At 38.0% G+C, this 27,188-nt stretch overlaps 2 protein-coding genes across 4 annotated transcripts in view; one reads left to right on the top strand and one right to left on the bottom strand.

The window, feature by feature from the left end:
- The window catches only part of CMSS1 (cms1 ribosomal small subunit homolog), a 399,921-nt gene that overhangs the window by 296,373 nt on the left and 76,360 nt on the right, over nt 1-27,188 (bottom strand). Inside the window, exon 1 of one of the 3 annotated variants that reach the window (XM_052642258.1) lies at nt 11,220-11,308. The exons of the other annotated variants lie outside the window; for them this stretch is intronic. The gene's annotated coding sequence lies outside the window, so the exon portion shown is untranslated. Of the gene's footprint in view, nt 1-11,219; nt 11,309-27,188 lie in introns of those variants that run through there. 3 annotated transcript variants of the gene reach the window in all.
- The window catches only part of FILIP1L (filamin A interacting protein 1 like), a 114,006-nt gene that overhangs the window by 21,966 nt on the left and 64,852 nt on the right, over nt 1-27,188 (top strand). The gene's annotated exons all lie outside the window — the stretch shown is intronic.

Genomic DNA, 27,188 nt, shown 5'->3' with positions numbered 1-27,188 from the left:
GTTTTCCATGTATATATCTAAAAATTTACTGTAAGAATATATCATAAGTAATTCATAAAAGAGATCTTTCTACCTTAAAAAAAATTGGCTGCATATTATTTCATTCTAGAGATGCAATTTATTTGGCCAGGCTTTAGCTAGCATTCTTTTTTCTTTAATTTGTTACCAAACATTGCCTGGTCAATTGACTCTCAATAAATTCAGATATAGGTTAATTCCAACTTTCTTTCAGAAACAAGTTACTCAGTAGTAACTTTGCCTTTTTTTTTTTTTTTTTGCATAATGAACAACTAAAACCCACAAGAAAAGAAGCCTTTGCACGGGACGCTCAAGACAACACAGAAGATAGTAGTGGGGGTGAGGACAGGGACAGCAGGGAGATGACACTTCCAGAGTCAGGTCTACAGACCACACTCATTTACTTGTCAGCGCTTCCCCAAAAGGTCTTCAGAGCTAGCAGGTGATGGCGAGGATTTAGTTGCTAAGTCGGGTCCTCTTTGTGACCCCATGGACTGTAGCCTGCCAGGCTCCTTTGTCCGTGGGATTGGTCCTCCAGGCAACAATACTGGAGTGGGTTGCCATTTTGTAAAAGCTACAGAGCAGGGATTTGATGCAAGAGCAGAAGCTCAGGCAGTTCAAACGAAATCTGTACTTATTTGCAGTAGCATCTGCCTGAGGAAGTGAACAAAGTGACCACAGAAGAATCAATGGTAACACAATTCTAGAAGTAAAGCCCACATAGACTTTCTTTATGCTGTCCCCAAGCAAGGAATGCTACTTATTTGGGTATGGCACTGCCTGTGAGGGGATAGGACATGATTCGCGAGCTCCCAACTGTCCCTAGAAATTTTCTGGAAAATTGGAAATAAAGCAAAAAAGAGATAAAACTATCGTGAAACTGTGAGCTACTGTAATCTATGGCCACTTTCTTCTTTCAGAGAAAATGATACAAGTAATTTTTTTTTTCTTTTCTAAACTAAGTTTTAAAAAAACGCTATAAATCTCAACAGATAATAGTGTTAATGTATGCTCATACAGCTTATGGGTGGAATAAAGTTTCTCTTCAAACTACAAAACTAAGACAGATAATATATACATATAAAGCATCCCTGCTAACTTGTTGGGAGAAGGCAATGGCAACCCACTCCAGCACTCTTGCCTGGAAAATCCCATGGATGGAGGAGTCTGGTGGGCTGCAGTCTATAGGGTCGCTAAGAGTAAGACATGACTGAGCATCTTCACTTTCATTTTTCATTTTCATGCATTGGAGAAGGAAATGGCAACCCACTCCAGTGTTCTTGCCTGGGGAATCCCAGGGATGGGGGAGCCTCGTGGGCTGCCGTCTATGGGGTCGCACAGATCAGACACGACTGAAACGACTTAGCAGCAGCAGCTAAGTTGCTTGAGTTCTGTCTGACTCTTTGCGACACTATGGACTGTGGCTCACCAAGCTCCCCTGTCCATGGGCTTTTCCAGGCAAGAACACTGGAGTGGGTTGCCCTCCTCCAGGGTATATTCCTGACCCAGGGATTGAACTCATGTCTCTTACAACTCCTGCATTGCCAGGCGGGTTCTTTACTACTAATGTCACCTGGGAAGCCAGATGTAGCTCACAAGGTCATATAAAAATTTAGATCTAGGCACAGATCAAATAATGTCAATGTTTTTTAGGAAAAATGAACAATCTTGGAACACTTCTGTTAAACTGATACAATGATAATAACAGTGGTAACAATTAGATCCTAAGAAACCCACTGAAAAAACTACTGCTGCTGCTGCTGCTAAGTCGCTTCAATTGTGTCCAACTCTGCGCGACCCCATAGACAGCAGCCCACTAGGCTCCTCGGTCTCTGGGATTCTCCAGGCAAGAAAAAGCTACTAGAACTAATAAATAAGCTCAGCAAGCTTGTAAAATACAAGCTAGATCAATACACAAAAATCAATTGTATATCTACACAGTAGCTGTGAGCAAATTAAAAATGAAATTCAGAAAACAATTTCATTTACAATAACACCAAAAAGAAATAAAGATTTGAAAATAAACAAAAGAAGTACAAGACATACTCTGAAAACTACAAAACAACATTGACAGAAACTAAAGAAGCCCTAGAGAAGACTCTACACATGGACATCCCAGATGGTCAACACTGAAATCAGATTGATTTTATATTCTTTGCAGCCAAAGATGGAGAAGCTCTATACAATCAGCAAAAACAAGACTGGGAGCTATGTGTGGCCCAGATCATGAACTCCTTCCTGCCAAATTCAGACTTAAATTGAAGAAAGTAGGGAAAACCACTAGGCCATTTAGGTATGACCTAAATCAAATCCCTTATGATTATACAGTGGAAGTGAGAAACAGATTTAAGGGACTAGATCTGATAGACAGAGTGCCTGATGAACTATGGACGGAGGTTCGTGACATTGTACAGGAGACAGGGATCAAGACCATCCCCAAGAAAAAGAAATGCAAAAAAGTAAAATGGCTGTCTGAGGAGGCCTTACAAATAGCTGTGGAAAGAAGAGAAGTGAAAAGCAAAGGAGAAAAGGAAAGATATAAGCATCTGAATGCAGAGTTCCAAAGAATAGCAAGGAAAGATAAGAAAGCCTTCCTCAGCGATCAGTGCGAAGAACTAGAGGAAAACAACAGAATGGGAAAGACTAGAGATCTCTTCGAGAAACTCAGAGATACCAAGGGAACATTTCATGCAAAGATAAAGGACAGAAATGGTATGGACCTAACAGAAGCAGAGGATATTAAGAAGAGGTGGCAAGAATACACAGAAGAACTATACAAAAAAGATCATCATGACCCAGAGAATCACGATGGTGTGATCACTCACCTAGAGCCAGACATCCTGGAATGTGAAGTCAAGTGGGCCTTAGAAAGCATCACTACCAACAAAGCTAGTGGAGGTGATGGAATTCCAGTATGAGCTATTTCAAATCCTAAAAGATGATGCTGTGAAAGTGCTGCATTCAATATGCCAGCAAATTTGGAAAACTCAGCAGTGGCCAAAGGAATGGAAAAGGTCAGTTTTCATTCTAATCCCAAAGAAAGAAAGAAAGTGAAGTCGCCCAGTCGTGTCCGACTCTTTGTGACCCCATGGACAGCAGCCTGCACCAGGCTCCTCTGCCAATGGGATTTTCTAGGCAAGAGTACTGGAGTGGGTTGCCATTTCCTTCTCCAGGGAATCTTTCCGACCCAGGGATCAAACCCAGGTCTCCTGCATTGTAAACAGACGCTTTACCATCTGAGCCACCAGGGAAGTCATCCCAAAGAAAGGCAATCCCAAAGAATGCTCAAACTACCACAGAGTTGCACTCACCTCACACGCTGCTAAAGTAATGCTCAAAATTCTCCAAGCCAGCCTTCAGCAATACGTGAACCGTGAACTTCCTGATGTTCAAGCTGGGTTTAGAAAAGGCAGAGGAACCAGAGATCAAATTGCCAACATCCGGTGGATCATCGAAAAAACATCTATTTCTGCTTTATTGACTATGCCAAAGTCTTTGACTGTGTGGATCACAATAAACTGTAGAAAATTCTGAAAGAGATGGGGATACCAGACCACCTGACCTGCCTTTTGAGAAACCTATATGCAGGTCAGGAAGCAACAGTCAGAACTGGATATGGAACAACAGACTGGTTCCAAATAGGAAAAGGAGGATGTCAAGGCTGTATATTGTCACCCTGCTTGTTTAACTTCTATGCAGAATACATCATGAGAAATGCTGGGCTGGAAGAAGCACAAGCTGGAATCAAGATTGTTGGGAGAAATATCAATAACCTCAGATATGCAGATGACACCACTCTTATGGAAGAAAGTGAAGAGGAACTAAAAAGCCTCTTGATGAAAGTGAAAGAGGAGAGTGAACATGTTGGCTTAAAGCTCAACATTCAGAAAACGAAGATCATGGCATCTGGTCCCATCACTTCATGGGAAATAGATGGGGAAACAGTGGAAACAGTGTCAGACTTTATTTTTGGGGGTTCCAAAACCACTGCAAATGGTGACTGCCGCCATGAAATTCAAAGACACTTACTCCTTGGGAGGAAAGTTATGACCAACCTAGATAGCATATTGAAAAGCAGAGACATTACTTTGCCAACAAAGGTCTGTCTAGTCAAGGCTATGGTTTTTCCAGTTGTCATGTATGGATGTGAGAGTTGGACTGTGAAGAAAGCTGAGCACCAAAGAATTGATGCTTTTGAAGTGTGGTGTTGGAGAAGACTCTTGCGAGTGCCTTGGACTGCAAGGAGATCCAACCAGTCCATTCTAAAGAAGATCAGTCCTGAGTGTTCATTGGAAGGACTGATCCTAAAGCTGAAACTCCAATACTTTGGCCACCTCATGTGAAGAGTTGACTCATTGGAAAAGACCCTGATGCTGAGAGGGATTGGGGGCAGGAGGAGAAGGGGACGACAGAGGATGAGATGGCTGGATGGCATCACTGACTCGATGGACATGAGTTTGAGTAAACTCCAGGAGTTGGTGATGGACAGGGAGGTCTGGCGTGCTGTGATTCATGGGGTAGCAAGGAGTTGGACATGACTGAGTAACTGAACTGAACTGAACTGAAAGAAGCTCTAAGTAAATGGCAAGAAGACATCCATCCCATGTTCATGAATCAAGACTTAATACTGTTAAGCCTGTAATACTTGCCAAATTGATCTAGAGATTCAACATAATTCTTATTAATATTCCAGATGATTATATGATAGAAATTGAGATGCTGATCTTAATTCATATGGAAATTCATGGGGCCCAGATAGCCAAAACAGTATTAAAAAAGTAGAGCAAAGTTGAATATTTGATACTTCCCAGTTTTAAAGCTTACTACAAAGCTACAATAATCAAGACAGTATGGTACTGGTGAAAGGATATGAAAATAGATCAATGGGATAGAATTAAGAGTACAGAAATAAACTGTTATGCTGCTGGTCAACTGATTTTTAGCAAGTGTGCCAAGACAATTCAGTGGGGGAAAATCAGTCTTAAAAAGACTGTTTTACAAAAGAGTAGTGCTAGTCACAAACAAAAGAGTAAAGCTGGATCCTGTACCTCACATTACATTCAAAATTTAACTCAAAATAGATCAGAGACCCAACTAAATATGACACCTAAAATGGTAAAACTCCTAGAAGAAAACAAAGGCATAAATCTTTGTGAACATTGATTAGGCAATAGTTTCTTAGATATGACATCAAAAACAAACAAATACATTTGACAAACATCATCAAAATTAAAAATGTTTGGTCTTCAAAGGACTCCATAAAGAAAGTGAAAAGTCAGCCCAAGATTGAAAATATCTATAGATCCTACATCTGAGAAAGGGTTTGTATCCAGAATAAATAAGTCTCTAACAAATCAACAATAAAAAAGATTTAAAAATTGGCAACAATGCCAGTTCTCCATAGAACAGGTACAAATGGGCGATAAGCACAGAAAAAGGTGTTCAATATCATTAACCATCAGGAAAATGTAAATCAAAACCATGAGACATTACTTTTTGCAATCAATGTGCATGCTTATTTGCTCAGTTGTATCTAACTCTTTGTGACCCTGTGGACTGTAGCCCACCCAGCTCCTCTGTCCATGGGATTTCCCAGACAAGAATACTGGAGTGAGTTGCCATTTACTACTCCAGGGGATCTTCCTGACCCAGGGATCGACCAATTTCCCTATATCCTTACTAACACTTGTGATCTGTCTGTTTTAGTACAATCATACTTTACAGCCACTAGGATAAAAATAATAAAAAAGATCATAAGTGTTAGTGAGGATGTAGGGAAATTGGAACCTTTACATACTGCTGTAGGAATGTAAAATGATGAAGCTGCTCTGGAAAATAGTCTGTCAATTCTTCAAACAGTCAATTATAACAGTATATGACCCAGCAATTCCACTCCTAGAGAAATTCCACTCCAAGAGAAAGGAAAACATATGCCCATACAAAAGCTTAAATATGAATATTCATAGCAGCATTATTCAAAATAGCCCCAAACAGAAATAATTCAAACGTCCATCAACATAAATGATCAACAAACCTATGGTATATGCATACAATGGACTACTATTTGGCAATAAAATGAAAGCCTGTGTCCATTAGCAGTCACTCTCCATTTCCCCTCCCTGCCCCTGGAAACCATTAATATGCTTTCTGTCTCTATGGTTTGGCCTGTTCTGGACATTACATATAAATGGAATACAATATATAGCCTTTTGTATCTGACTTCTTTCACTTAGCATAATGTTTTCAAGCTTCATCCATCTTGTGGGACCTAAAAAGCACTTCATTCCTTTTTAAGGTTGAACAAAACCCTTTCTGGTCTTTATGGATAAAACTTGACTGATCTAAATGATCAGTATGATAGATATGAAACTATTAATGACAATAGATATTTCTTATGAGATATAGGTTAGTTGTTTTCTTAAAATTTTACAAGGAAGGCCTTTTAATGCCAGATCACACTCTTGAACCAAAGGGCAAAGACCTGAAAATAAGGTAATGGGGATATACCAAAGGGAAGTGCTCAAAGGCAAATGAATATTTGCTGGAGGTGGGGTAGGGGAGCTTGGGAAACATTCTTGTTCTATATGGAAGGGGGAAAAAAAGGGGACAATGAGGGTATATATCATCCATTCATTCATCATTTGACATTCATTTAACTGAACACTATGCATGGAACTAGGAACTTCGGAAAAAGCAATGAATAAGATATGGAGGCTGTCTTTGAGGTCTCAGTAGAAAACATAAGTAGGATGAGGTAATTAACTGTGGGCTACAATGAAAGCATGCACAGACTGCTCCAGGATCCCATTTGAGGGATGGATTAGTTCTTCATGGAGACAATGTGAAAGCATCCCAGCAGGGAGCAATTAGCTTGAAGGCCTGCTGCTAAGTCACTTCAGTCGTGTTTGACTCTGTGCGACCCCACAGACGGCAGCCCACCAGGCTCCCCAGCCCCTGGGATTCTCCAGGTGAGAACACTGGAGTGGGTTGCCATTTCCTAGCTTGAAGGCCTAGTGGACTCTTATCTGGCAGAGAGGAGCAGAAATGGTATTCCAGGCAGAAAACTATACCCACAGGCACAAAAGGACTGAGGAAGAGGAGTCTGTGGAACTAAGTCTCTGTTGAAGATAAGTAGTTTAGGGCCAGGGTACACAAACCCTACGTGCCATTACCCTGGGATTCCCCTTTATCCTGAGCCCAAGAAAAATCTCAACTTGACATGGGTGATCTGTCAGAGAACCTACAGCATACACAAAACACTATGTTAGGTGTGTTCAGAGTCACATTTGGAAAGAACATATTGTAATAAAAATATTAACAAAACCACCCAGAAAACTACTACTATAAGTAAAATACCAAAGAGGGCAAGGCTTTTCAGAAATGGATTCCACGTTACCAATTGCTATACAACTTCTTGATAAAGACTTAACAGTAAAATGGGATTGGAGAAGTACATGCTCATTTAGTTAAAGTAAATGGAAAAATAAATCTCATTCCATCCTAAATCCCAGCAAGAGAGATGTGGGTGTGTAATATGCTAGCTAATCCCTTTTGCAAGGCCTAAACTTGGCTAATTACAGCAACATGTGAATAAATACGGCACAGAGATATAACTAACTAGAAAACAGAAAGGAACAGGAGCATCTACTTAGTTTGAATGTAGCCTGACCTCTGCCAAGAAAACATTCCAATTTCATCCTTGAAAAAAGTTACTTAGCTAATCTTTCTTACAGAATATCCCTGTCTCTAGCCATTTTTTGAGTTTGGTCTCAATTTTCCTGAGCAAACTTGATAAAAAACAAAACAAAAACAAACTTGAGTTCTGGGCTGATGTATCCATCTACAAAATGAGCAGAAATAGTCTTCCTACCTACCACTTCTCCTGTTGTTGTTGTTTAGTTGCTAAGTCATGTCAGACCCTTTGAGACTTCATGGACCTGTAGCCTGCCAGACTCCTCTGTCCATGGGATTTCTCAGGCAAGAATATTGGACTGGGTTGCTGTTTCCTTCTCCAGATCACTTTTCTTGCACAAACGCTAATTAAGAAAAATAAGGGCAACTATTTGGGCAAAGAATTTGAGATCTGTGGATCAGAAGTGAAATATGAATCAAATGAAATATTTATTTACATATGGGAATATTCTGAATTATAGAACACTACTTTTATCAGTCCAAGGGCTAACTACTAATATTTCCCAGATAACCTTTAAAAATTACTTCTTTTAGGAGCTTCCCTGGTGGCTAAGTGGTAAAGAATCTGCCTGCCAATGCAGGAGACACAGGTTCAATCCTTGATCTGGGAATATCCCACATGCCACTGAGCAACTAAGCCTGTGTGCCACAACTGCTGAGCCTATGTTCTAGGGCTCACATACTACAACAACTACTGAAGCCTGCGCCCTAGAGCACAGGCTCCACAACGAGAAGCCACAGCAATGAGAAGCCTGCACACCGCAACTAGAGAATAGCCTCCTCTCTCCGCAAATAGAGAAAAGTTCCTGCAGCAATGAAGACCCAGGACAGCCAAAAATAAAATAAATAAATTTATAAAAATTATTAAAAGTTACTTTCTTTAGAAACCATAAACAAAATGAAAAGACTGCCCAGAGAATGGGAGAAAATATTTGCAAATTAAGCAATGGACAAGGGATTAACTCTCCAAATATACAAACAGCTCATGGAGCTCAACGTCAAGAAAAAAAAAAAAAATCAAACAAACCAAATAACCCAATCAAAAAATGAGTGAAAGATCTAAACACACATTTTTCCAGATATCCAGATGGCCAAAAAGCACATGAAAAGATGATCAACATCACTAATTATTAGAAAAAGGCAAGTCAAAACTACAATGAAGTATTATTACTTCACACTGTTCAGAATGGTCATCATCAGAAAGTCTATAAACAGTAAATGCTGCAGAGAGAGTGGGCCTGGAGAAAAGGTAACCCTCTTACACTGTTGGTGAGAATGTAAACTGGTATAGTCACTATGGAGGAGAGTACGGATGTTCCTTAAAAACTGAAAATTGAGCTACCATATGATCTAGCAATCCTGCTCCTGGCCATATAAATGGAGAAAACCATAATTTGAAAATATACAGGCACCCCAGTGTTCACTATAGCACTGTTTACGATAGCCAAGACATGAAAGCGACCGAAATGTCCACTGACAGATGAATGGATGAAGATGTGGTGCATACACACAATGGAATATCACTCAGCCATAAAAAGGACGCACTAACGCCATCTGCAGCAACATGGATGGACCCAAAAATCATCATGCTAAGTAGATCAGGCAGAGAAAGAAGTATCATATGATATCACTTATATGTGGAATCTAAAAAGATGATACAAATGAACTTATTTACATACAGACTCACAGAATTCAGAAACAAACTTGCAGTTACCAAAGGGCAAAGGTGAGCGATTAACATATATACACTAATATATATAAAATACATAATCAACAGGGACCTTCTGTATAGCATAGGAAACTCTTAGTAAATATTCTGCAATAATCTATATGGAAAAGGAATCTGAAAAAGAATGCATGTACCTATATGTATAGCTGAACCACTTTGCAGTACACCTAAAACTAACACATCACTGTAAATCAACTATAGTGTTAGTCGCCCGGTTGTGTCCAACTCTTTGCTATCCCAAGGACTGCAGTCTGCTGGGCTCCTCTGTCCATGAAATTCTCCAGGCAAGAATACTGGAGTGGGTATCCATGCCCTTCTCCAGGGGATCTTCTCCACCCAGGGATCAAACCTGGGTCGCCCTCACTGAGGGCAGATTCTTTACCATCTGAGCCACAAGGGAATCCCTAACCTTTTGGTTAACAGCCGAAATCAACTATTTCCCAACATAAAATAGAAATTAAAATTTTAAAAAATTACGTCCTTTAAGAGCTGCAAAGAGGTAATGGATATAGTAGTATGCCTATGCTGCCTCTCTAGCATGTAACAACTGTAAAGACATGAATTTGTTTATTTTGAAAGCTCTTAGTGATAGGAAGATTTATTAGAGAAATGAAACACTTCACCTCTAAAAGCTCAAAGAACTCTGTTTTTATTGCATTAGTCTTGCCAGGAGAATTCTGAATGTGTTTGTATTCTATCAGTTGACAGTGTGAGTCAGTCTGTCCCAAACCGGTTTTCTAACCAGAAAACTGAGAAGTCTGATGACACATTTAGGTAAACATGCTCACTGGATGAAGTTATTTAAAATTTTATAGCCTTTTTAATCCTCTCTAAGCCTCTGAAATCCAGATAGGTTTTTAGACAAGATTTAAGTTCATATGAGTCAAAGAGTAGAAAATATATATAAACCAGCTCTATTAAGAATCCCACAGGTTCTGGATAACTAAGAAAGTCTAATGCTTGAGAGAGCAATGAGGGTAATCTTAACCCCAAATGAAGCCTCTAACTGTTAACTAATCAACCTTGTTTTTACTTAAAATTTCAGCTCTAAATACAGGTCTTACCCAAGAACTAAAATTTTTCTCATCTGTTCTGGTCAGATGACAACAGCTCTTTGTTGACAGTGATAAATGAACTCCGTGAAGGGTTTACTAAAGTGAGAGTCGTAGACCATGACTCTCATCACCTATTCTCCAGGCAATTTGAGAATTCAATATGCAGTTGAATGCAAATAGAATCAGAACATGGCAAAATAGAAGTCAATCTCAATTATCTAACTAGAAATGATAGCAATAGTGTTATTGTAAGAGCTAACTAATCCACACAGATCAAAGGTATATAATGCATGAGCCACGTATAGAAATAGCTGATTATAAACCTATAGAGGGATTTTTTTTAATTGTATTGGAGGGTTGGTGCCCCCAACCCTGTGTTATTCAAGGGTCAACAGTTTATTCCCCTTGTGACACGCTACTTTTAGCCATAGCATTACTTTTTTATGCAAAGAACACTATTAAGATAAATCCACTCATTCTTTTGTTCTAGAAAGTTTCTGCTTTATCTAAAAAGAAATCTTGTTTCTGTTCCAAACTTTAACTTATTATTCACTGATACCCTGGGGAGTAAATTTAAACAATAACTAAGATACAAGGGAGTGGCTTGAAAACTTTTTGATGCTGTAACTCTTCACTAATCCTAGTCCCTCCCTCCTGCTCCAAGGATTCCATACCCATCATTCCTCCACTGATATATGAAACACACATCCCAGAACTCAGGTTACCTTGAAGTTGCTGTGCTGTGCTGTGTTTAGTCGCTCAGTCGCATCTGACTCTTTGTGCCCCCATGGACTGTAGCCCACCAGGCTCCTCTGTCCATGGGGATCCTCCAGGCAAGAATACTGAAGTGGGTTGTCACACCCTCCTCCAGGGGATCTTCTCAACCCAAGGATCGAACCCAGGTCTCCTGCATCGCAGGTGGATTCTTTAGCAACACCAAACCCTAGGTCAGATTATCTCTGCTCTATTCTCTGATGTTGGACCAGATAGAGAATTTTATAAACAGAGACCAGAATTTGAAATAGGTGACTCTCTGCACTTGTTAGCCAAAGCCTCAACTTTGAGCTCCTAAGTTTTGATAGCATTAACATTCAGTTCTCAAACATTCCAGGAAAGCATTTATTTGTAATATTCCCCTATACAGGCACACACACAACCCCAGAGTAATAGTCCCTCAGTACTTAAAACCAAACAGCATGGGGTGGCTAACTGGTAAATTATTTATGATGAGGAACTGCGATTAGAGTAATCCCACATACTCTTTTAAATAAATGCCTGAAACTAAGAACTCTATTAAAGACCACACATACTCACATATAACATGAATCCTTTTTATAGAGACAGTAGATTCTACTTTATACATTTTATATAAAACAATACAAATTCTTTATAAAGAACTCGATAATTAGTGATAATACTAACAATAGTTATATTTTATTGAATGTTTACTGTTAAACATTGTCCTTAGCATATGAAATGCATTATCTCATATAATCCTCATAACAATCTTTTTAAGTAGATACTGGTATTGTCCACATAATATTCAGATAATCAAACTGAAGCTTAAGGGCATTACATAATTTTCCCAAAGTTATAGTACTGCTAGTAACTGTAGAGAAGAATCAGAACTCAAGTCTATCTGACCCCTGAATCTTAACCTTTCTCTGTGAGTGGTTCCCAAAATAAAGTAAGTGATCATCAAAGTTGCCAGGGGAACTATTTAAAAGTACAGATTTCTGGGCCCAACCCCAGATATCCTGAATCAGAATCTCCAATGGGAGCATTTAGAAATAGGAACACAATGGCATCTCAAACATGGTTTAAATGTTCTTTTAAGACGCCAAGAGAACCTGAGTGAAGCCAGTTGTCACATTGCTGTCTGTGTCAAATCATCAGCTTTGAAAAGAAAACAGCATCTCTTTTACCATGTGAAACTCTTTTCACTATATAGCAATCAGAAAGGTCTTATGTGCTGAAAGGTCAAATGAAGTCATGGTCACACTATGTCAGCAATTAGTATCAGGACAGCCAGCTGTACAGGCTGTGTTATGGAAGGTGAAAGTGATACAGCACAGCAAAACTGCTGAGTCAGAACCACAGCAAAGAGAAGGCACAGAACCAGTGTGGAGACAGCTTAAATTCCCAGTGAGGCTACACTCATTATATGACCAGATCAACATTTCTTAATATTATATATATAGTTTTTGTTGTTGTTTAGTCACTCAGTCATGTCTGAGTCTTTGTGACCCCATGGACTGCAGCATACCAGGCTTCCCTGTCCTTCACTATCTCTCAGAGCTTGCTCAAACTCATGTTCACTGAGTCAATGATGCCATCCAAGCATCTCATCCCCTGTTGCCCCCTTCTCTTCCTGCTCACAATCTTTTCCAACATCAGGGTCTTTTCCAGTGAGTTGGTTCTTCACATCAGGTGGCCAAAGGATTAGAGCTTCAGCTTCAGTCCTTCCAATGAATATTAAGGGTTGATTTCTTTAGGATTGACTGGTTTGATCTCCTTGCTGTCCAAAGGACTCTTAAAGAATCTTCTCCAGCACTACAGTTCAAAAGCATCAATTCTTCACAGCTCAGCCTTCTTTACAGTCCAACTTTTACCTCTGTACATGACTAGGGGAAAAACCATAGTTTTGACCAGATGGCCCTTTGTCAGCAAAGTGATGTCTCTGTTTTTTAATACGCTGTCTAGCTTGTTCATAGCTTTTCTTCCAAGGAGCAAGCATCTTTTAATTTCATAGCTGCTGATACCACCTGCAGTGATTTTGGAGCCCAAGAAAATAAAGTCTGTCACCGTTTCCATTTTTTCCCCTTCTATTTGCCATGAAGTGATGGGACTGGATGCCGTGATCTTTGTTTTCTGAATGCTGAGTTTTAAGCCAGCTTTTTCACTCTCCTCTTTTACCTTCATCAAGAGGCTCTTTAGTTCCTCTTCGCTCTCTGCCATTAGGGTGGTATCATCTGTATATTCGAGGTTATTGCTATTTCTCCTGGCAATCTTGATTCCAGCTTGAGCTTCATTCAGCCAAGCATTTCACATGATGTACTCTGCCTATAAATTAAATAAGCAGGGTGACAATATACAGCCTTGCTGTACTCCTTTCCCAATCCTAAAAAATTCACTTATTGTCTAATTTATCCATTAATTTCAAAACAATTACTGAGTGTCTAATGTGTGCAAGGCACTAAAACACAAAAATGATCCTTGCCCTCAGGGGCAGAAAAGCATTCAGGTGGCAGAAGAAAGAGGTAAATACTAATTAGGGGACAAGATTAGGTTTCATGGAAAAAGTGGCATTTGAGCTACCTTTATTGAATAATTGAAAATATTATTTAAATAAACTTAAGTATGCTCAGCTCCATGAGATCATTCAGAATATTGTCTTCATCTGCATGATCAAAGCTGAAACCCCACTTTGTCTCTCTTAAAGAGTATGGAGGATGGAGAGGATGGGAAAGAAGGGTAAAAAACATGAAAAGTATCTTGCTTTCAAGTTGGAGTTGACCATCTCTATTATTCACATTCCACTAATCGAATCCAAACTCACTTAGCCTCTTCTCAGTACAGGGAGAGGTAGCAATGTCTGGCTGGGCAGCCATATAAGCCCAGGAAGGAAAAAACCAATTGATGTTTCAAAGATAACTAACAAGTCTGCCATAAGCTTAGCACAAACCACTTAACCTCTCTGTGCCTCAGTTTATCTTCATGATCTTGAAAAGGACGCAAGACCACTAATCATAAAAGATTACTTATTAGACTTTATTAAAATTAATCAATTCATTATAATTAATAAATTAATCTAAATACAACAATAATCAGATGAAAAGGTGTCTTGTCAAGTGCTGAACCCATGGTAGGCAAGGTGCGAGTTGGGAAGCTAGAAGAAAATGAGAGAAGCCCTAGGAACTGCAGACATGCTTTATTCACCAATGGCTGACGCATCAGAAAGGGCTGTTTCAGGTGGGTTTAATATAGGTATACATGAACAAAGGTGGCAATTTGCCAAGCTATTACATCAAGATGTGTGTGCACACTGCTGCGGATGATCTCAGCTGTTACACAACCATGCAAAGTCATTGTTTATAGGAAGTGGGGCGAGAAAGCCTGACCATCACCATCTTGGCTAATTACTATTCCTCTACAAAAGGCAAAGCACTGATTGGGAGAAGATACCTGCATACATATAACCAACAGAAGACTAACATCCAGAATATATAAAGAACTTGTAAAAATCAATTAAAAAGAAAACACTGGCAAGCCAATATAAAAAAGGAAAAGACTTAAGGACACTTATTCAGATAACCAAAGAATCATGTGAAAAAGAAGTTCAACATTATTAATCATCAGAGAAATGCAAACTAAAAATGATATCACTACAGTCCTACCAGAAAGGCTAAAATTAAACTGACAATATCAAGTATTGCTGAAGAAGTAGAGCAACTGGAACTTATACATATATATCTCTCTGGTAGCAATATAAATTCCATTTATATGAAGCTGAATTTCCATTAATATGAGCATGAATTTTCATGAAGTTCAGGAAAGCAAATTAAACCATGGTAATAGGCGTCAAAATGGTGGTTACATCCTGGGAAGAAAGTGGATATCAACTGGACGGTGGCACAAAGGAGGTCTGCGGCAGACTCGGACATATTCTACATTTTGATTTGCATAGTGTTTATACAAGTATATGCATCTATAAAAACTCACTAACCTGCATGTTTAATGTGTGTGCACAGTAACAAATATAAAGTATACCTCAATAAGGGAAAAAATGGAAAAACAGTACTTATAAGTTGTGAAATGAGATATGCTACACATTCTGTAAGTGCAAGAGGTAGAAATGACTGAACTCAGAAACTCTTATCAGCCTGGTAACAAGAAGACTGGGCCTCATAACAGTAACTAGAAGGTTCAGAGAGGCAGATGAGTTTGATTTTGGGATGTTGTGCTTGAGAAACTGAGAAGACATCTAGGAGTAATTGCACACATGGGACCAGAGAGAATTCAGGCCAACAATGGCTAATGTCAGAGATGTTGGAGTTCTAGCATGGAAAGGTAGATTGAAACAGTAGGAGCAGATTAGAGTATCTAGTAGTATAGAATGCAAAGGGCTAGACTGTCCTAGCAAACGCCTACATTCAGAGGATAAGAAAAAGGGAATCAGCTATCAAGGAAAATAGAGAAGCAGCAGTCTATGATATTGAAAGAGACTTGAAAGAGCCCAGTATCTTAGAAGCCAAAGGAAGAATATCAAGGAGTGGATAGGTAGCTGTGTTAACTGGCCGAGAGAAGTAGCAGAGGGTGAAGTCTGCTGGACCTGATGATGAAATCGCCAAAGACCTCTGAGAATAATTTCATCAGAATGGCAGGAGCCAAAACCAGATTTGAAGGAACCAGAGTATGGTTAGGATGTAGACGCACTGAGTATAGTGATAGTGTTTCAAGAAATTCACCAGGGATGGGAAGGGAAAAGACTGCTCACTTGTAGAAATAGCAAAGTTGAAGGAAAGGGGCCAATTAAGATTGAAAGATGATGGAACAAGAGAGTCAAGTCCCAAGGAAGACAAGTGAGCATGGGAGGCAACAAAGAGATCGTTACTACAGACACTGATGGGGAGTTAAAATAAGCATGAATCTCAGGTTGACTGAGGAGTAAGGAGCAGTCATGAAAACAACGGCAAAGAAAAAGTATAGAAACCTCTAAGCTTCCTAGGGTTAGAATAGGAAGATGGCAAACTAACAAAAATTAATGTTCGGAAAGTTCTTTGACTTCATTTTAACGGACTAGCTTATTTTAAAGACGCATGCTCAATATATTTGTAAAAGGTCCTATTTTAATTTGGTCATTGAAAAAATGCCAGTGCCAAAAAAAAAAAACCACAACCTGCCTTAACAGAAATGAAATACATTTTTACCAGGCAGGTTCTACTACTTAAAGAGGTTATAACACATGTACACCCGTGGCGGATTCATGTTGATGTATGGCAAAACCAATACAATATTGTAAAGTAATTACCCTCCAATCAAAATAAATAAATTTATATTAAAAAAGAAGTTATAAATATTTGATTGGAAAACAATGTTTTTCTCTTCCTACTGAAAGATCTATTCCAAGATTAGAACAAAAATACTAGCAAATGATGGAAATAACAAAATAAGCACATTCTAATGGTTAAACAATCTGGCCTATGGTCCTTACAGACCTTTCTTTCTAGTGAGAATAAAAACCACACACTGATCATTAAGAGCAACAATAACAAAAACATTCATCACACTTACTGCTGCCAGAAATGCAAAGTGCTTGTCTGAAAACTGGGCAACTCAAGCCAGGTAAACAGATTAAAGCCCACTCAGATTCCAAAGTAGGAGCATTTGCTTGGAAAAACAAGATGCATATCTCAATAGTTACGTTTCCTGGCCAAAGATCTTGCTTAACTCAATTAGCTTGGGCTTGTTTCTATTACTGGAAGTCACACTTTTTTATTACCAAATGAAGAGTTTTTCATTTAGGACAAATTAGTACAAGCAAATGAAGCAGCAGGAAGGAGAGCTTTATCTTTATCTCATTATTTCAGCCTGGGAAATAGCTGCATGGTTTTCTGTGTGAAGCATTTTAGTAAGAACAGAAACAAATACTTTTTGGGTCAGGTCACTGATCAAACCAGCCAACCAGTCCAAGATTTCTGTCTCTTATGGAAGCCTTTTAGGGGCCTGTGCGGATGCAATCTTAAAAAATAAATTACTCTAAATAGCCAATTTTGGATTTCAAGTGTAAGTAATTCTTCTAAAGCTACTTATTTTTTTAACCCACCTGATCTATATGGCAAATGCTTTAAAACAAGCACATGTACACACACACACACAGAGCTTGCTCTATGCCAGCTGTTTTAAGTGCTTTTCACTTAATCTTTAATCCTTGTAACAGCTGTACGAGATAGGTACTATTATTAGCAGCATTTTCTAGATGAAGAAACTAAAGACTGAGAAGATGAGGTGATTAAGGATCCAGAGTTAGAAATGGACAGGGAGCTGAACTGAACCCAGCAGTTTGGCCTTTTGTCTATATTCTTAACCACGAGGCGGCCACGTACTCTAGTGCACTGCTTTTTGAGTAAATGCATTTCCTTCAAGACTCCAATTCTAACAATTCTAGGCTGGGTAAACAAGTGTGTTTGCCCTGCCACACTATACGATTTTATACATTTCAGTCATATGCTTTTTTCTTCCCAGTTTTATTGAAGTATAATTAACATATAGTACTGTGTAAGTTTAAGGTGTACAGGATAATGATTTAACTTACATCATGAAATGATATTCACAGTAAGTTCAGTGAACATCCTGGGTTTCCCTGGTGGCTCAGATGGTAAAAAATCTGCCTGCAAGGCAGAAGACCTAGGTTCGATCCCTGGGTCGGGAAGATGCCCTGGAGAAGGAAATGGCTACCCATTCCAGTACCCACTGAAATATTCTTGCTTGGAGAATTCCACTGATAGAGGAGCCTGGCAAGCTATAGTCCATGGGGTCACAAAGATTCAGACACAACCGAATTAACACTTTCGTGAACATCCATCATTTCATATATATATGACATTAAATAAATAGGAAAAAATTTTCCTTGTGATGAGAACTCAAGATTTACTCTCTTGTATATATAACATACAGCAGTGTTAATTAAATTTGTAATGCTGTACATTATATCCTTTGTACTTGTAGATAAATAACTGGAAGCTTATATCGTTTGACTACTTTTGTTCAGTTACTAAGTTGTGTCTGACTCTTTGCAACCCCAGGGACTGCAGCACGCTAGGCTTCCCTGTCCTTCACTATCTCCCGGAATTTGCTCAAACTTCATGTCCATTGAGTCAGTGATGCTATCCAACCATCTCATCTCTGTTGACCCCCTCTCCTCCTACCCTCAATCTTTCCCAGCATTAGGGTCTTTTCCAGTGAGGCAGCTCTTTGCATCAGGTGGCCAAAATATTGGAGCTTCAGCATCAGTCCTTCCAATGAATATGGATTCCTTTAGGATTGACTGGTTTGATCTCTTTGCAGTCCAAGGGACTCTCAAGAGTCTTCTCTAGCACCACAATTCAAAAGCATCAATTCTTCAGTGCTCAACCTTCTTTATGGTCCAACTCTCTTAAGTTTTGACTGCTGCTGCTGCTGCTGCTGCTGCTAAGTCGCTTCAGTCGTGTCCAACTCTGTGCGACCCCACAGACGGCAGCCCACCAGGCGCCCCCGTCCCTGGGATTCCCCAGGCAAGAACACTGGAGTGGGTTGCCATTTCCTTCTCCAATGCATGAAAGTGAAAAGTGAAAGTGAAGTCGCTCAGTCGTGTCTGACTCTTAGCGACCCCATGGACTGCAGCCCACCAGGCTCCTCCATCCATGGGATTTTCCAGGCAAGAGTACTGGAGTTGGGTGCCACGGCCTTCTCCGCAAGTTTTGATTACCTTCATCCAATTCCCTCTCCTCCTAACACCCTCGCCCCTACCACCACCACAGTGTCTGGTAACCACAGTCTGGTCTTGTTTTCTATGAGTGTTTTTCTTTGTTTTTGAGGTATAACTGACCTACAACACTATGTTAGTTCCTGGTGTACAACATAGCAATTTGATATTTCTATATATTTTTAAATGATCACCATAAGTCTAGTTGTCATCTGTCACCAAGACATTATGTAATTATTGACCATATTCTCCACATTGTACATTTTATACCTGTGATTCTTTCATTTTGTAACTGAAAGTTTATACCTCTTAATCTCCTTCACTTATTTCACCTATTTCTCTCCTCCTCCACTTCCCTCCCCTCTGTCCTCTGTATCCATAACTCTGCTTCTGTTTAGTTCATTTGTTTTGCTTTTTAGATTCCACATATAAGTGTAAGTGAAATCATACAGCATTTATCTTTCTTTGTCTGACTTGTTTTACTTATTGTAATAGTCTCTAGGTCCATCCGTGTTGTCACAAATGGCAAGACTTCATTCTTTTTCATTTATGGCTGAGTAATACTCCACTGTGTATATATACCACATCTTCTTCATCCATTCATCTATTGATGGACACTTAGATTGCCTCCATATCTTGGCTATTGTAAATAATGCTGCAATGAACATATGTGAGTGCGTTTACCTTTTTGAATTCATGCTTTCTTTTTCTTTGGATAGATAACCAGGAGTGGAATCGCTAGACTGAATGGTAGCTTACCACTTTGTTTGCACTTACATGAAACCTCCAACTCTGGTTAAACCTTTTTTTTCAGGACAGGAAACTAGTATGACAGAAAACATAACATTTGGATATGCTACATTTTAAATTGAAAAATAAGATCATGCTATTAATTTAGTGTGAATCCCTTCGCATTCTGTTGTTAGTTCTTTCTGGCTGTCCAGTTTTTCCCTTAGATCAAAACTACAGTTTTCAGATGCAGCTTGAATTAACCACTCTTCACACCATTTTCCATCTTAGAATGGGCTAATGACTAGATATCCTTGTGAATGAGGATAATTTCCTTGGGAATGATGGTCCATCACCCCGTTACAGAATCACTCTGAAGGCACTTAATTCTCACTGCCTTTTCCATGTCCTCTCATGGAACTACACCTGAAAAATTGGTTCGAATCATGTAAGAGATAAGCATGAGTAGAAGTAGAAAGTCTGCTCAACAAACACCTACTGAGCACCTACTCTTTCCTAGGTGCTGGGTGTGCCACAAACTTTCATGAGTAGTCCCATACTTTTGGTTGCCAAATCATGCTCCCAAATGCCTATTCAAAAAATGCCACATGGTACTAAGAATGTCTCAGTTACTAATACTCAGTCAACCACACTGATGAAAATGTTTCCTAAAAACGTCTCATCTAACATTGTAAATATCCTCTTTATTTAGGAGTCAGTGAAAGCAAGCCTATCATTAGATTTCTTGTTCCTAAAAAATATGATGTAGTTAGCTTAACACTGATTTAAGAGAGCTCATATAGTAGCAGAAAGACCATAGGAAGTTAATGAAAATGTTCTGTTTTGTTCATCAGTATCATATATTATCAGCAATACACACATACACATATATAAACTACATACAAAACATTACACTGAGCTCCTCTGGGGACAAGATATTTGGTATTACTTACACAGAAACAAATATATAAATCTTTTTAAAAAGTATATATATGTATACGGGTATACCTGTATACACACAACAGACACAGAAAAGTATTTTTAGGCTTCTTGGAATCTGTGCTACTTAACAATAACATAATGTAGAGAAAAATGCTTTACCTGTTAGGCATATTCTGCCCAGAGTTTAACAAAGATAAAAATCACTTGTCTGAGAGTGGAGTTATACAAATTATTTAAGCAAAAAGACTGAGCTTTGCTTGACGATTAAGCTTTAGAATACACACCGCTGATATTTAAGCAGCGTAACTGTGTAGGCTCATTGTCAGCGCAAATCACAGGTCTTCACGTGCGGCAAGCTTCCCCAAAGAACGTCTGGCTAATAGCCAAGCAAAAGTACATAATTTAAAACATTCAATCAGTTTCATTCTGAGGCATTTTTGTTTAGTGTTTAATAGCTTCTCCAGGGACAAGAAAATTACAAAAGCGAATTGTTTTGACATGAGCTAAAATGAGTCATCGCTCGTCACTACATTTTTGAGGATTTGGCATTAACCTTCTGAGACGATAAACCATAAACATTTGAAATAAATATCAATTTTCCTAAACAGTTTAGTAAAGTCACTCTACTCTTCTCACTGGAACAATAACTATAACCTTAAGGGAAAGCACAATCCTTTTCCCACTTACAGCAATTTTGTTTTTTTCCAAATGTTTCCTGAACATTTTCAATGGCCATGTATGGCCCCATGACTAAAGCAATAGGAAAGCTTAATTGATTTTTTTAAAATAACAAGTTAAAAGAATAACATATACAGTGTAATCCCTGGGTAACTTTCAAATTCATTGTTGTCTAGTATTTCCACTGTATGCATGCAGAGGAAGGAATCCTTAACAAGACACCATGCAAACAGGCTTGAGTTTCAACTTCTGCATGCCTCAAGGTCCCTGCTTACCTCCATGCCCTACCCCCTCAGACATGCTCTCGAGTCCAAACAAATTTATTTTCCTTTAGATCAATGGACCTAAAACTTTGCTAGATATCAGAATCACTAGAGGAGCTTTAAAAAATCCCAGTGTTCATGGCACACCAGTTAAGTTAGAATCTCTAACTCTTAAGTATCAACAGTGCTGAAAGCTCTCCAAGTAATTCCAGTGCGTAGCCCCGTTTGAGTATCAGTGCTTTTAGATTTGCATGGGAGAGCAGAAAGAGGCAGAGTTAGGCAATGATCAATACCTTTGGTACTTAATGATTGTTAGGATGAACATTAAATCAAGAAAAAAAAGGTTGCACTAAATAACTGTAATGAAACTATCACTTATTTACAACAGAGTTAAGTGCACAGATTCCACAGCCAAACTTTCTGGGCTGAATTTTGGTTATTTTAATCTCTCAGACTCTGTTTCTTTACCTATTCAATGAGGATAATACTAGTACTCACCTTATCGGTTGCTATAAAGATTCAGTGAATTAATCTATATAAATGTAACATGTTTAGAACAGTATTTTACACAGAATAAGTACCAGATATATTTTAGTTGTTATTAATATTCTTATTATAATCTATGTACATATATATGAGAGTTGAATAATCTCTCCTAAACCTAAAAGAGTTGAATGGATTTCATTTCCAGAATTTATTCATTATGAATTTTAAAATTTTAAGAATGACATCACTAATGTTTATGATATGTTCAATTTAACATAACAGTATGTATAATATTTTCAGTTGTAATTAATCCTTTAATTTTAATAAACATTTTATTTATATTTATTTCATCCTAAAATACTGTCAAGGGCTTCCCCAACGGCTCTGCAGTAAAGAGTCAGATTGTATGCCAAGCAGGAGATGCAGATTTGATTCCTGCATCGAGAAGATCCCCTGGAGGAGGAAATGGCAACCCACTCCACTATTCTTGCCTGAAAAATCCCATGGACAGAGGAGCCTGGCAGGCTACCGTCCATGGGGTTGCAAAAGAGTCGGACACAACTTAGAGACTAAACAACAAATTACTGTCACGTTGATTCTGACCTTAGAATTAGAAGGGTTTCAAAGATCCAAAACAACCAGAACACCACAGATGGCATCTTAGGAATGTATAATAAGAGCTAAATAGATGAATGGGGGAAAAAAAAAAAGGAAGTGAAAGCGTTAGTCACTCAGTGGTATCTGATTCTTTGTGACCCCTATGGACTGCAGCCCACCAGGTTCCTCTGTCCATGGAATTCTCCAGGCAAGAAAACTGGTATGGGTAGCCATTCCCTTTTCCAGGGGATCTTCCCCACCTAGGGATTGAACCCGGGTCTCTTGCATGCCGGCAGATACTTTACTGTCTGAGCCACCAGGGAAGCACAACTAGTTGAATACTTACTGTTTAGGTGCTATTCTAACCACTTACAAGCCGTAATTCATTTAATACTCAACAACCCTATGAGGAAGGTACTCTTTCTGTCTTCATTTTATAGAAGAAGAAACAGATGCACAAAGAGGTTACAAAATCAATAAATGAAGAGCTTAAGATCAAATGCAGGGAGTCTGATTTCAGAGCCTTGCTTATCATCCTTGAGATGTTAACGTGCATTGAGGAAAAATGCCCTGAAGGTGAACTATGGTGGAGTCATAGTCAAGATGGAAGTGGAAATCCAAAATGTACATCATAAGAATTTTAAAAACAGTGCACCTTCTCTGTTATTCCTCACACTTTATCTTAGAAATATTTTGTTAAAGAATGCAAGAGAGGATAGGAGGTTGCTAGAAAAAAAGTAACAACAGTAATCACAACAGCTACCACATAGATTTCACAAAAACCTAAAACCTTTATATTCAATAACTTTTAATTATTTTAGTTATATAGTCAATATAATTTACTGAGAACTTCTTTGTAGACACAATTATTTAGAGTATTTCTTAATATGGTCTTAAAATACATGTTTTTAATGCCCATTAAAGTTAAAAGGATATATCACAGTAAGAAACCACTAAAACACCTGCAAAATGTAATAACTTGGTATCAGAAGCCAGCAATCTGCTTTGAAAAACCATAACCAATGTTCAGTTCAAAATAAAATTGAACAGACTTCTTATATGATATATATAAAAAAAAAAAATCAATGAACACCAGAAACTACTTTCTTTAAAAGGGTTTTTTTGGATGAAAAGAAATGAGTTTTTAGTTGAGGCCTCTAAATAAATGCACACATAAAATTTTCATCTAATATAACCAAAACATATCTATTGTAGCTGTCCCTAAGGCCCTAAATAAAAAGGAGTGTTCACACTTTTTGTTTACATATATATTCAGCCTTCTTCAGGTGATGTGAAATACCAAGAGAAATCCAATGTGTATTAATATTAGTAATCATCTAATAAAGAATATTAATGTAGATTGGATTTCTCTTGGTATTTCAAATAACAGAATAGTTTGAAATGAATACTTAAACTTATATAGTATACACTCCATGTTTGTGGAATACACCTCATTTAACTGTACCTTATTCTGACATTCTTGTGTGATATTCCAAGTCATATTAAAATAAACGAAACTACTAGGACGATGTGAAAAATGCATACATGTGTTTATGTGTGGGTGTGCATGTTAAAAGTTGATCTGTAAGACATCTGTCACTAGCGAAGAAAGCTTTTGTTTAACTGAAATTTCTAGGTTTCTATTTTTAAAGGAAGTGAGTTTGAAAAGGATGAGATTGGACATAAAGAATCAGAGCAAACGTGGTCCCTGGGCATTGTGTAATTCCATATAAAACAATTTACTTGAGACATCTTCCATTCTATATGCCTATGAAATGACATACCTCTAAAAATAATGCTATCTACAATACAGAAATACAGCCTTTGTCTAACAACCTTTTAAAAATGAAATGAAATATGAAACAAAATATGAAATATGAAATATGAAAATATGAAACAAAAATAATAATGTATCACATCTAAACTCTCAAATAAGCAACCAAGACTTCTTTTGAATGTTTCCTTCTGTTCTGAGAATCTGATAAATTAGATTAAGTCTATTTAGAAATACATATTAATGACTATTCAAGGTATAAAAAAAATCCACTGTTAGAACAATAAATACAACATTAGTATGAGGACTCCAAATTGGAATCAGGATATCTTTTATTAATATTCTTACTTATGGTGATTAAACAACAAGGAAAACTTCATTTAGTCATAAGCATTACATACTTCTCTGGTGCCTTGTTTTGCCACATACACTTTAGCAGAAAGCTTTGACACAATACAGGGGTGTCTCTTACAGAATTCCTCTATAATCTCCATCACTCATTCTAGACATCCCCTTCTAGAAAAGGTAAAATAAGAGAAAGTGATCTGACTGGAATATATGAAACTAAATAGAACCAGTTCAAAACCTCACAGCTTCCCATTAGTCTTAGAAACAAAACTTTGGTTTTCTACTTTCATTGTTGTACAATAGATTTCTCCTCAAATGTACATTACCTCAGTATTCCACCAAAAGGTATCCATTATCTTGACAATAATGGATTAATAAATCTTCAGAGAATATAAATGATCAAAGATCAAAAAAAGTACTAGTACAGAAAATTCAAAATTTGGTGTTGGGCTGCTTGCTGCTGCTGCTGCTAAATTGCTTCAGTCGTGTCCGACTCTGTGCAACCCCATAGACGGCAGCCTACCAGGCTCCCCTGTCCCTGGCATTCTCCAGGCAAGATCACTGGAGTGGGTTGCCATTTCCTTCAAATGAACACAAATTAGTTGAGATACAGAAAGCTAAACTTTCAGGTGCCCCCACATATTTGTTTCATTTTGAACTGTACTTATTGCCAAAGCTATAGAACAGTGGTCAGCAACCTGTCTTTTGTAAAGGAACAGCTAATAAGTGTTTTAAGCTTTGTAGGCCAGATGGTCTTCTTTCCACTATTCAATTCTGCTGTTATACCAGGAAAGCAGCCAGTAATATGTAAACAGATGGGTGTGGTTATCTTCCAGTCAAGCTTTACGGATATTAAAATCTGAATTCCATATAATGTTTGCATTTGCATATTACCAAATATTATTCTTAGTTTGGAATATTATTATTTTCCAATTATTTAAAAATAGAAAAACCATTCTTAACTTGATACCAAAACTGATAGTGGGCAAGCTATAATGCATAGTCATGTCTTCTCTCTGCCATGCCCTACTTTCTTATACATGTAAATGTATAAAGAAATTTCTGACTACAAACAAAACACTTTGTTTATATTGGCTTCTTAGGCATCCATTTTTAAAGCAGGAGACCAGAAATAAAAAAATATATGCCACTGATACCAATCATAATAAAGCAGGATACTTGGAGAGAAGGTACAGAATAACTGGGTTCTGCAGCACTGACACATTTACAGATATATACATATTAGTAAGTTCTTTGTTCATCTTAGTATTATTCATTGTCAAGGCCCAAATCAATAATAACACCAACAGCTTTTTCCCAGAATCTGAACAACTGAGGTTAAGTCTTATTAAAAAATTAATTAAATTTCAGACACATAAAAGTTAGTAATATCTTTCGCCACAATCATTTCTATGCAAACAAAACAAAACAAAAAATTGTGCTGAGAAACAAATTATGCTTCTCTCTAGTGTGTGTGTGCTCAGTCATGGCCAACTCTTTGCAAGCCCATGGGCTGTAGCCCACCAGGCTTCTCTGTCCATTGGATTCTCCAGGCAAGAATACTGGAGTGGGTGGCCATTTCCTCCTATAGGGTTCTCTCTCTAGTATTTATCTCTAATATAACAAAATGTCATAATTAAATTTTGGAGACTTAAAACACAGTTCTTATTTATTAGTCATGTAAGATATACAATTGGAAATGTGCACTTAGTATATATAGATTTCTTTTTAATGTTGAGAAAATTATTTTTTTCAAAGTAAGTTATTGTGTTTTCGGTTTGTTAGAAGGTAAATATTGATTAATTCACAGTCTGTGAAATCAAAACAACAAACACTTTCCCTTTAAGGTAACTTGTGAAATCTCAAACTACTGAGCAAAGATTTAGTTGCTATGGTAACAAATAAATCCTAAACACTGTCACTGCAGAATTATCATTGAAAAGAAGAGGATGCCTGAAGACAGTAATTTGGGGCCCATTCTTCTATTCTCAGGCCTTCAAAATGACTGTTTCAAAGTGCTTTCCCACACTTCATTTTTGGTATTTTAATAAAATGTCTTCTTTCCTGATTAAATTCTGTCTTTCCCCTCTGGGAACCTTTCTCACAAGACCTCTGTATAGAATGAGAAGGTTTAAGGTGACTGCCATTCATGAGAAAAAAGATACCACCACCGAAAATGCTAGAAAACCTATATACTCCATACACAGAAATGATGTTCTAATGGGGCATGCAGACTTTTTAAAGCAAAACAGTCCCTCAGTGGAAGAGCACACCAATTGTGCAGCTAACGTTAGTGCTGCAGCCCATGGGGTGGCAAACAGTCGTACATGACTGAGCGACTGAAGTGAACTGAACGTTAGTGCAACAAATTTTCCCTTACCTTCCCATTGCCATATGCCTGTCATTTTCTCCC

This window comes from Budorcas taxicolor, chromosome 1 (assembly GCF_023091745.1).
Source record: "Budorcas taxicolor isolate Tak-1 chromosome 1, Takin1.1, whole genome shotgun sequence".
Lineage (NCBI taxonomy): Eukaryota > Metazoa > Chordata > Mammalia > Artiodactyla > Bovidae > Budorcas > Budorcas taxicolor.
The sequence above is the reverse complement of the archived record's forward strand: the minus strand, read 5'-3'. Positions and strand labels throughout refer to the sequence as shown.